The sequence below is a fragment of the Cebus imitator genome, unplaced genomic scaffold, assembly GCF_001604975.1.
Source record: "Cebus imitator isolate Cc_AM_T3 unplaced genomic scaffold, Cebus_imitator-1.0 Scaffold173, whole genome shotgun sequence".
NCBI lineage: Eukaryota > Metazoa > Chordata > Mammalia > Primates > Cebidae > Cebus > Cebus imitator.
Genome location: NW_016107488.1, coordinates 1,518,800 through 1,531,344, shown reverse-complemented (window position 1 = coordinate 1,531,344; position 12,545 = coordinate 1,518,800). Strand labels below are relative to the sequence as shown.

At 38.3% G+C, this 12,545-nt stretch overlaps 1 pseudogene; it reads right to left on the bottom strand.

Moving 5' to 3' along the window:
* Positions 1-11,732: 11,732 nt before the first annotated feature.
* LOC119473656 lies at positions 11,733-12,191 on the bottom strand (annotated as a pseudogene).
* Between the last annotated feature and the right edge of the window lie 354 nt (positions 12,192-12,545).

Genomic DNA, 12,545 nt, shown 5'->3' with positions numbered 1-12,545 from the left:
CAGCTTCCCTAGCATGATGTAACGGCACAGCCCATTAACATTCACATTTGAATGTGTTAACTATAAAGCACCACTCCTGCAGAGGACTTTGCTGGTTCTAGAGCATTGCAGAGTTTGGGGACAGCTCTATTAGTCCTAGACTACAAAGTTATTTTTTCCCAGGACACAAGCATGCCCCCAAGTAGTTGGGTCAGGATGGATTCAAATATTGTTTATCTGAAACCACTTGTCTCTGACATGCAAGTCTGGCTGCCAACTCTGCCAGGCTGCCTCAAAGTGGTGAATTCACTCTTAGAGGCCTCTCTGATCCTATAAGCTGGTTTCTGTAAAATTCCTAAAAGCTGTCAGCCTTGTCTGTATGTCTGGACCCAACTGTGGACACATTTTTTTTTCCAGCCCACATTTAGATCAGTAGACATAAATAGATATGAGGAGAAAGGGGTGTGGTTCAACTCCAAACACATATGTAAATATTAGCTCCATTCTGGCTAAAATGCTTCAGTTGGAATGACCACACATTGGTTCCAGTTTTGTCCCCTGGGGACACATCTCCTTTTTACCCTGTAGTCAGAACACAATTTTGTCCTAACACTAACTCATTATGAAAATGGATTAAATTGCAACCTAGACGTTGATGAACAAGACTATTTCTTTGTAAATGAATCCCCTGAATATAAACCTATCTGAGAGGCTACCACCAGATCAGTGTTTCCAATGTTGGTGGAGAAGCAGGTTTCAGAACACTGTGTAGATGCCACTCTTTAAAAATCTCTGATTGGAAATTGGCCACAAGAGAATATTCAACTCAGTCCCAAGAAAGAGGATTACAGAATAGAAAATCCAGAAATAAATCCATGCATCTACAGCCAAGAAAAATATACTGATTCTCAACAAAGATGCCAAAAACACGCAATGGGGAAAGGACAGTCTTTTCAATAAATGGTGCTCAGAAAATTGGATATCCACATGCAGAAGAATGAATCTGGACTCTTGTCTTTCATCATGTGGAAGATTCAACTCAAAGTGGACTAAAGACAAATGTAAGACCCAAAACTATAAAACTCCTGGAAGAAAACACGTGGGAAATGCTTTATGACATTAGACTGGGCATGACTTTTTTTGGATAAGACCTCAAAAGCAAAAGCAACAGCAAAAAATTGGGCAAATGGAAATAAACTGCAAAATTTCTATACAGCAAAGGAAGCAATCAGCAGAGTGAAGAGACAACCTACAGAATAGGAGAAAATGTATGCACACTATACATCTGACAAGGGGTCAATAGTCAGGATATATAAGGAACTCAGTAGCAACAACCGCAAGCCCCAAAGCCCCAAATAATCCCATTAAACATGGGCAAAAGACATGAATAGACATTTCTCAAAAGAAGGCATGCAAATGGCCAATATGCATGTGAAAAAAATGCTCAACATCCCTAATCATCAGGGAAATCCAAATCAAAACCACAATGAGATACTACTTCACTCCAGTTAGAATGGCTATTATCAAAAAGACAAAAGATACAAGTGTTGGCAAGGATCTGAAGGAAAAAAAAACCCTCACACACAGTTGGTGGGAATGTAAATAGTAGAGCCACTATGGAAAACAGTATGGAGGTTCCTCAAAAAATTAAAAATAGAACTACGATATGATCCAGCAATCCCACTGTTGGGTATATATCCAAAGGAAATAAAGTCAGTATGTCAAAGAGATACCTCACTCTCATGTTTATTCACAATAGCCAAGATATGGAATCAACCTAAATGTCCAAAAACAGATGAATGGATAAAGAAAATGCTGTACTGCTTACACACAACAAAATACTATTTGGCCATTAAAAGACATGAAATCCTGGCATTTGTGACAACATGGGTAAACCTGGAGGACATAATGTTACATGAAATAAGTCAGACAAAGAAATATAAATGCTACATGTTCTTATTCATACTTTGGATCTTAAAAAGTTGATCTTATAGAAATAGTGAATAGAATAGGGGTTACCAGAGGCTGGGGAGGGGAAGGGTTGGAGAGAGGTTGCCCAGTAGGTACAAGGTTACAATTAGAATAAGTTAGATATCCTATTGCACAGTAGGGTGACTACAGTAAACAATAAGGTATATCTTAAAATACTTAGAAGAGAGGATTTTGAAGGTTCTCATAGAAATGATAAAGGTTTGAAGTGATGGATGTGCTACATGATGATTTGATCATTACGCAATATATATACATGTTGAATATCACATTATACCTTATAAATATAATTATATGTTAATTAAAACAAAGAGAATACAGGGCATGTCCCAACCTCTTTAAGACTTTGCTTTCTACTTTAAGCAGTGAAAAACTTAATAACGTAGTTTTGGAGGGGACTGGCTCTAATGTTCAGAACATGGCTGGCCAATCTTGAATATTTTTAGCCTTCAATTGTGGATTAAATATGTCCCCCCCCCCAAATTGATATATTGAAATCAAATTCCCAAATGTGGTGGTATTTGGAAGTGGGAACTTTGAAAGATGACTGGGTTATGAAGTGGAGCCCTCATGACTTGGATTAGTGTCCTTATAAAAAAGACCCTGGATTAGTGTCCTTATAAAAAAGGCCATGTGAGGACACAGTGAGAAGACACATCTAAGAACAAGGAAGTGAACCCTCACTAGTTGCCAGATATACTGGCACCTTGATCTTGGACTTCCCGGCCTCTGGAACTCTGAGGAATATATTTCTTTTGTTTAAGCCCCTCAGTCTATGATGTTTTTATTATGGCAGCCCTAATGTACTAAGACACCTGCTGTTTGCACAGACTAGGACATAACATCTTTTGTCCTGATTTCTTTCATTAGAAAATTCAGCAACTATAACTTCTAAAAATGTATTTTTAAACCTGAGGAGGACCGGTTACACAAATATGCACAAATGATATTTTTGGTCACTGGGCTCTACTAAGAAATTGAGGACACCACTGAACAGAGATTCTCAGCAGACATTAACCACTCTGGCAAGTCTTTTTCTCCTCTGTAATGCAATGTTCTTTCATCTCTTTCCGAAGCCCCCCATCCCCTCACAGAATCATAAACTTTGTACCTCCAAGAAGTACATGTGTACACCAGCATTCACATTTTTCCCTCAAAAATGAAGTTCCTAATATTTATAAGAATACTCAGGCTTTTGTGTGATTTTTTGATGATATCATTTGTTACTAAATTTTGTTCATTTGATTGTGAACTGCTTGAGAAAGGGATAATATCTCAAATAACTTTTAGGCTTATATGTTTTAGATAACATCCTGCACTTAAAGAATTATAATTATTTAGTGAAGGGGTAGAAACAATAAATACATTATATCCATACATTAACATATTGTTTGAAAGTAAATTGCTTTTTTAAAAAAATGATCATACATTTAGTATACACAGCTTTTTTTTTTTAATATTTGGCAAAAATGAATGTCATTGTAATTTCACTATTCCCATAAAACCACTACTAAAATTTTGGCATGTTTAGTCTCTAACTACTGAAAAATCACATTAAACAGTTTTTGTTGTAAGTGGAATGCTCCTTGTATAGTTGTATTGTTTCCAGCTCTTATCTCACTGCAGTTATCTGTTAATAGATGCAAAGAAGTTAATGTTATTTCTTATATTTATTTTATTTAAAGAGAATCCTCTCTGGATTCAGGGGCAAGTGACTTCATTGACATTACTGTTCAGATTTGAAAGGTGCCTACAGAAGCTAAGGTTTATCACTCAGGAGAAGCAAGGCCGACCCTACCCTATTGAACTTCAGGGTTTGAGGATGTGCCTGCAAGTGAAAAAAGCAAAAACAAAAACAAACCACTAAAGTAATTATTTGAATGACTGAGAAGTTTTTGTTCGTGTGTTTCTTAGTTTTTGTTTTGGTGATCAGGCCAAGTGATTTTGAGATCTGAGTTATCTGGAAGCTCCTCACTTTTCTACTTTTGTACTAATGGGCTAAAAATGTTCCTGTTGTGTCAAGTCACTGGGCAACTTTTCCAGATGCTACTTTTTCCTCCCAGAAATGTAGTTTAGCCATCATTGGGCTGAAACTCCCCTGCCCTGAAGGTAAAGAGCTCTGGGCCTCAGGATTCTCTTGGAAGATGCTACAAACGTTTTGCTCAGCACCCATTCCAGCCATATTTTAGCTTGGCTTCCAGTTCAAAGAAGATAGAGAGCTAAGCATTCATTTTTCTACCTCCCTCGAAGTGAGGGTTCTGCAGGCAACCTTGCTCCAGCTAAGGTGATGGTTCTGTGTGAGACTTGGAGGTGGACTTGAGTATAGTAAGGCATTGGCTGGGCATAGGAGTGGGATGGGAAACAGTTCTTTTGACAGGCATGGTGCTAGAGCCATCTGTTCTTTGGGGGCAGCCGAGGCAGCGTTTCTGGCATCAGCCCTTATCAATGTAGATGCAGTGCCACAGACAGCAGGAGTGTGTGTTCTGCCAAAACAACCACGTGGTGTGGGGTGGCTTTCTCCTAGGGCTCAGTTCTCTGGTCCTCCCAGATTCTGTAAGCTTCTTAGATCTTTTCATTAACCCCTTTGTTTACCCTAGACAGAAAGGACTCACTTGATGGCAAATAAGAACTAGATTACAGAATAAGATGTATGGACCAGCGCAATGGAAGTTGTCAGAAGTTTGAATTTGTTTGATAGTAAAATTTCAAAAAAATATTTTGGAACTTTGTTAAAGTTAACATTTTGTTTTTCCAAGAAAGGATTTTAACAACACACAATCAATTTATTATCACCATAATTTAGCTAAAGAAATGTTTCAAAAACTAAAGAAGTAAAAAGAACATACACTCAGAAAAAAAGAATTTTCAAGTTGAAATAATCTTGCTTGATGAAAAATCTCACAGTAAATCCTTATGTCTTCCTTTTATTGTTCTTGGTAAAACCTATTCACAGAAAGTTATTGGGAAACCATTGTCTAGGAGAGATCAGCAAGCTTCACCCCACCACTGATTATTTTTGTAATAAAATTTCAAAATATAGGGACACAGTCTTGCTTGTTCATGTGCATAATGTCTATGGCTGCTGTAATGCTACAGTGACAGACTCGAGCAGTCAAGGCAGTGACCATATGGCCCACAAAGCTGAAAATATTTACTGCCTGGTTCTTTAACAAAATAAGTTTGCCAACTCTGAATGGCCTATGGTATTCCTTCCATCTAGATGATTCTAAAAATCCTTGAGTGATATCTTTAAGCGTTCACTTACAGACCCACTGTTTGTACTCCCAAAGTTGTTAGGGAATTCATTCCTTCAGCAAACATCTGTTGAGTCCCTATTATGTACCAGGCTGTCTTCTGGGTAATGGGGATATGGGAATAAATTAGAAAAACAAGTTTCCTAAGTTCATAGAATGCATGTTCTAGTGAGAGGAGACAGACAGTAACAAGTAAATGAATAAACGATATTATTTTATGTGGTAATGAATGTTTCCATGAAAAACCAATAGGGGCTTTAATGAAGACTGATCCAAGGAGAGGTGCTCAGGGATAATTTTAAGCTCTCCATTTCTCTTTCTGTAGAATGGGTTTGACCACCAAAGAGTCTAGTCAGAAACCGTGTGTAAATACTTATGCCAGAGCCAATTCATGATAGTGGAACGGGACAGGTGGGCAGGAAAAGGAGCATAAATATATAACGCAGAATACATAGTCACAGATTACAAAAATTTTAAGTTCTCAACCTGGGAAACATAGATCAAATAACAGAGCTACACACCTAAATCCTAGCTGTATGTTTTAGACTTTTTTTCTACATCAGAACACAAAAATAAGTTGAAGGAGAAAAATAACTTACGCGACAGAACATTGTGATATAGTTTTGAAGAGTTGGAAGCAACACATGGTTTTGTGTGTTTTCTGTATGCTTTATATCTTTTTATAAAGCCACACTGTGGGAGGTGGGGACATGCTCTCATTAGTATGGAAAATTCTTAAGGAGAAAATTAAAGGTGATGCTGTATTGGCAGACAGAAGTATTATAATAACCCTGTTCTCAGGAGAACAGTGATGACATACTATAAGCAATCTTATTTTTCTATTTTTCAGTGTTTAAACATAAGATATGATTTCCTTTAGCTTATTTTAGCAAATATATGACATGAAATAAACCAGCATAATGAGACTCATTTATCCCAATCTAAATCTCTGGTCAGCAAAGTTTTCAAAGCCAAAACCAAACGAAACCAAAAATACCCTCAGTCTGAAGTTTAACACCAATATAATTTTAGGAAGAAGAAAATTTTTCTTTTTCTTTTTTTTTTTTTTTTTTTGCTTATAGTTTCTCATGATCAGATACCTCAAATCATGACCAATCCTAAAATACGGGTAGTATTGACTGGAGCCCTACTGCAGCATTTGGGACTGATATTAAAAAGTGGATTAGAGATGTCTGATCTTCTGCTTGTTTTGAAACAATAAGCTCCATATTGTAAAAGTGGCAGAGTTCTTATGGTCCCTGGTTGAGCATAGCAAATTCCTGATCCGTGGGAGCATGTTTATATTGCAGCGATTCTAATTTACCCATAAATAAATTATTCTCCTCTGAGGCCCATATAGTTTTAATTGCATGCCAACTGTTAGACCCTAAAATTAGACAGCTTTGGTCCTCCTTTGCCAATGCGAGGAGGTGTTCTAGAATATCTGAGTTGAGATTTGCTGTGGCTCCAGAAGCACTCTGGGAGAGAAAAGAGGCAGAGATATTTTTGATGACTGTCTAAACAGATTTCAGTTGTAGAAACGTTATTTCTGGGTCAAACAGAAGCCATGTTCAAATGTTTTCCAACAAGCTGAAGGGTCGTGCCTGGCCCTGCTTTTTATCATCTCACTTCTTTTGAATCCCCAGAGTCCGTTTTCACAGATGAAGCCAAAGAGGATGAGTCAGAGACTGCCCTCCTGGCTTGTTCTAGTGTTCACTTTTCCTTAATTAGCAGAAACAGTACCCACTTAGAAAAGATGTTTGTGCCCCAGCGACGAAGCATCTTCAAATTGAGTCACTCTCTAAAGAAAAATGTAGGACAATCTTACAAATTAATTTTAGCACAAGGGAATACAGGCCATGTGTGAAATTAGGTTGACCCCAATAGAAGTGAGGTTACGAGCAAGCAGGAAATTTTGAGCTCTCCCAACCCCCATCAGCACTCCTTTGCCACCTTCTTCTCAACATAGTGACTTACACACCCTCAAAGCTGAGTGGCTATGGGCAACGGTTTCCCAATTGCTCGTTGGAAAAATAGGGAGAATAACAGTACCTGTCTCACTGAGTTGCTGAAAAGATTAAATCAGACAATGCTTATAAAGTGCCTGCACACACCTGTGTCAGAAAGAGGTTGCTGCCCCCTCCTTCCCTTTCCTTCTCGGAGGCGTGCACTTTAGGAAGTTATCTCTAGCTCTGCCCTATGCCTGTTTCCCATTTTTCTCTGTACCCACATTCTTTTTCCGTGTAATGATGAGGGCTGATGCACAAAGGTAGGTTTTTTTTGAGAGAAAAGGTACCTGTGTGCTAATACTGAACTCAAAAATCCCCTGGGTTTTAACATGGCAATTGCTAGAAATCAATTAGCAAGCCATTCTGAAAGCTTGCTTTGCTCCCGTAACATATTCTAGGGCTAAGCACGAAGTGTGCTTTAGTTCCTCAATTCACATTTTTAACAGATAAAAGCAAATCTTTTAAAACAATTATGCAAACAATATTGGAGGATTCCACTGTTTTTTTTTTTTTTTTTCAAACAGCAGATACCATCTTTCTTATCTTTTTACTAGTTAAAAAAAATGTATTTACTTAGATACATTGAGAATGTCAACAAAACTCCTACAACTTTGTTTTTCAGTTACAAACTTGTATTTGGTCAGTGGCACAATCATTTGAATTTTTTGTTTCTTTCTCTTTTGGGAGAAATACGAGTTTTCATTTCTTTTTCATAATGATCCTTGTTCACCTTTGCCATGCCTTCAAACTTCCTTTCTGTTTAGATCTGTTCTTCTACACTTATGAGCGTGTTTTGGAAATTTCCAAAATGCTGACTAAAACGTTTGGTGCTTCTTCTTGTGCTTCTCACAACTTTGCACTAAAAACTTTATGGTGACATTTTGACTCTGGGCTTCATAGGCTCTCCTTTGCCCATGTTTAGTTATTTTCTCCAAAAGTTAGAAAATAATGTTGCTGATTCTGTGCTTCCATTACTTAAGAAATAAACAGGAAACAAGAGAAACAGGGGAAACAAATTCCAGAAGCAAATTCCAGCCTTCAATTAAGTATAGATTTCCCAGTGATTTCTTTAAAAACGACCTGATCTGCTTAAAACTTTGCTCCTAGGAGGGTGGAGTAAAAAACTTGTGTCCTCGGAGAGGTTTAGGTATAGCTGCTAACTGCTTTGTAGCTTACTTCCCTATTAGCTTAATTGCAAAATGTATTTCTCTATTTTTCCTTTAAAGATTTTGAATAGATAATACCTGTACATATTCCATTCTTTTGTGGATCTGTGGGGCAACATCACAAACTAGTGCACCTCAACTTTTGTTTGCTTCCACAACACTTCCTTCCAGAAAAACTGCACAAAGGAAATTGATGAAAAGTGTTCCTTCATTTTCAGTCCCCAGCCACCAGTCCCTGCCATCACATCTGTCAGTTTGCTCATATGTCCCTATAGTTCAGACGTATGCAAGTGTGGATGCAGAGATAATTCCTCCGTACTTTTACACAGTCAGTACCATACCCATCACAATGTTCGGCAACTTTCTTTTTCCATTTAATAATATGTTTTGGTCACTACAGTATTATAAGCCAGCACACATAGCTTTCTGTGTTTCTAAAGGACGGATTTTTATCGCAGCCTCTTGTATGTTCATATGTATGTAAAGCTTTCACTCAGTGATTTTGTATGTGTGCGCAATTAATGCCTGGACCCCTCACTTTTAATAAATGGGAGAATAAACATAAAAATTTAAGATCTCTGGCTATTTAGTGAGTGTTATGGATTTAATGTTTATGTCCCCTCCACAAATTCCTACTGTGATGTCTTAACCCCCAGTGTGGATAAATTTGGAGATGGGGTTTCTAATGACATAATTAATGTTAAATGAGGTCTCAAGGGTGGTATCCTGATCCCATAGAATTAGTTTCCTAATAGAGAAATCAGAGAACTCACTTTCTCTCTCCCTTTCTGAGATAAGAGCCCTCATTAAAGGAATCAGCTGGCACCTTGACCTTAGACTTTTAGCCTCCAGAACTGGGAGAAAATAAATGTCTGTTGTTTAAACCACCCATTCTGTGGTATTTTATTATGATAACCTGAGCAAACTAATACAGTGAGGATTCTGTGATCTCCAAATTACTTGTCTGCTGCTTCCCTCCCTGACTTAGCTCTTGAACATTTGTCCAGGATGGTGATTTTCAGGAGAGGGCCATTGTGGAAGGGTCTTTTTCTGGTCCTACTCCAGCACAATTTGATACCAAAACTGGGTTTTTCCTCTTTGCCATATTCGAAGGACTCTTGGAGTCTCATACTATCAGAGGGATTTTTGATCTAATAGTTTATGGTATCTTTCTTAGTACCGTCATGTGTTGCTTAACAATAGGATTACATTCTGAGAAATGTGTAGTTAGCCAATTTGGTTGTTGTGCAAACATCACGGAGTGTGCTTATACAATCCTAGATGGTACCTCTTAACTACACACCCAGGGTATATGCTATAGCCTATAAGGCAGGTTACTATGTTATAGGCAGTCATAACACAATCGTAAGTGTTTATGTATCCAAATGTATCTAAACATAGAAAAGGTACAGTCAAAAATAGTATTATAACCTTGTAGGACTGCTATAATATATGTGATCTGTCATTGACTGAAATGTTGTTATGTGGTGCATGACTGTCCTCTTGCTTACTTATAACTTCCAAGCAAGTAGAGATGTTTGAGGTGAGGGCAAGGAACATGAGAAAAAGTAGGAAGGTAGATCAATGCCAACAATAATTAAATAAAATAAATTGTATTTTTTGTCCTGTGATCTCATGGATGGGTATATCCTCCCCGCCCTCCACCCTCCCACACACACAAATTGACATTAACTAGAGATTTGTTTCTTAGGTGTATTTGGCAATGGTCATGTTTCCAGAACTAGCACAGAATAAACAGCTATCAAGAGTAATAGAAGGGCTGGCAAGGTGGCTCATGCTTGTAATCCCAGCACTTTGGGAGGCAGGGGTGGGAGGAACATTTGAGCCCAGGAGTTTGAGACCAGCCCGAAATCTAATTAAGGGGGAAAAAAAAGAGTGGTAGTGTCTTACGGGACAGCTATACATGTTTGATGCTTTAGGGTTATACAATTAATCATCCTGGTTCATAGTTCCCTAATTTTCTTTGGTACTGTTTCATGGTCCTAGTCCTAGGAGGAAGCCCAAGGGCCTATGTGAGTGAGGCCTCTTCCTGCCTGGAATAGCCTGGGGGGACAGGTGACTTGGGCTTGGCTATTGGATGATGCCATCTAGATATGGTCTTTTAAGAGAGTGGCGTCCAAGGTTCGTGCCAGTAGTATGGTTCCAGGCAGCCCCAATGAGTCTTGCTGTGTGACAGACCTTTGCTGTAAGCAGGATCTTCTTTACATCTGGACAGGATAGCCCCCTGGGGTTTAGATGCCCCTCCCATGATCTCTTCTGGCTTCACCTCTGCTCACCTAGTGCCCATATTCTCTAGACTAGCCTTCTAGACTAGACTATGGGTACCCAGAATCCTGGGATTCCCTGCCCAAAGGGCCCAAAGCCTTTGAGAGCAGATCAGGCCACCACTGTTTGCAGTCACAGGTCCTCAGAGTGGCAGGAGCATCTGTTCGGGAATATGAGCAATGTGTAGAAAGAGCTTGAACAATGGGCTGAATGTTCTCACCAGTGTGCTTGAGGGCCCTTGTGGTGTGAAATGGGGCTGGGGCTAGGAGGAAAAAGTGGATAGGTTGTGAGCTCAACCATGGGCTCTATTTTCACTCTTGCTCTGGGCCTCATGAATGTTAGGAGTGAGACTGGCTGTGATCTTAATGCCTTAGCCTGTGTGGAGCAGTCTTGGTTCCGGCCTGCATTCCAAGACTGACCTTTAGCTTGCTGTGGACTCTGTGAGCCCCTATGAACCTTCAAATAAATGTTTTTGCTTAATATAGTCAGAGTTGGTTTCTGTTGTTTACTGCCAAGAACACAAACTGAAACAGAAATGTTAAAGGGAATTCATTCCACCTTCCATCCAATAAAGACTGTGTTCCCCAGCACCCTGATTAGCATTCTGTTTTCTGGGATTTAAACACCCAGGTTAGAGGCCACACCCAGACTCTGCCTCCTCCTTAGGCAGGATCAAGAAAGAATGAGCATATGTAATTGACAAATATCTAAATACAGTTTTAGCAAGTTGTCATCTAGGTTTCATTTGTTCTGGAAAAATGACATAATCTCAAACATTTACAATATTAAATGTTGTTAAAGAAAATACCTTTTTTTAGTGAATGCTTTCAGTGTTTTTTTTTTTAATTTACATCCACTTCAAAGTCTTTGAAATCCATCAATCTCTTTTTAATGAAAGATCTGATTTCAGATCTTTTATTAAAAGATCCTAATTCTATAAATAGGATAAAGCAAACACACATTCTTATTATGAGTTCATTATTTCAGCTGATTTATACTACAAATGACTTCCATGAGTATTAGAGTTCTGAGTGCCATTCAAATACTGCCTACAGGCTTGTGGGAAGCTTCTGTAGCTTTTACTCGGTAGAAATTCCAGTTTTTCTGAATTCTTCACTTTCCTTCAGGTATTCCATTTTGTATTCTTTGTAAAAGATTGGATAATTATAGAAAGCAGTTAAGACATTCTTTCAATGCAGAAATTTCTTTCCAGCATTTTACCACCATAAGGATACCAGAGTTCTTGCGACACTTGGTAAAATCTTGAACTTGTGCAGAGCACCTCTCTTTGGTCATTCCCCTCATTATGTTAAGGATCAAAACATCTTTTTTGACATGTCTTAGATGCTGCTGGGGTTGAGTGCCATCTTGGCAGGCAGAGAGGGCAACTATGTTGCTACCTGGGTCAGATAAACCCATCGATCTTTCTAAAAGACCTTTATTATTTTAGAGGTGTTTTATGTATAGTGCTTACTTATTCACAGGTCTTAACTACCAAACTGGAATATGTCGGCTCTTTGAGGCCAGGAACTCTGTTAGAGTCATCTCTGCAGCACAGTGTTGTGCACAGGCAGGACCTCAGCAAACAGTTGTTGAAATCATATTTTATTTAGCATTTATGGTAATTACTACTATACGCTTATTTGACATTTTACATATGCTAATTTAATACGAGTCTCTGTGAGCTTGAGAAGGCTAGATTAAATTTAAAATAAATTTAAATGTATGTATATACACACCACTATCTTATAATAAAAGTTTAAGACACATTTAAGAGATTGTTGGTAATGATGCATAAAGATTTGGGTAGAAGAGAAAGTAGAGATATTGGAGATTATGGTAAGTAGTGACATAGTATAGGA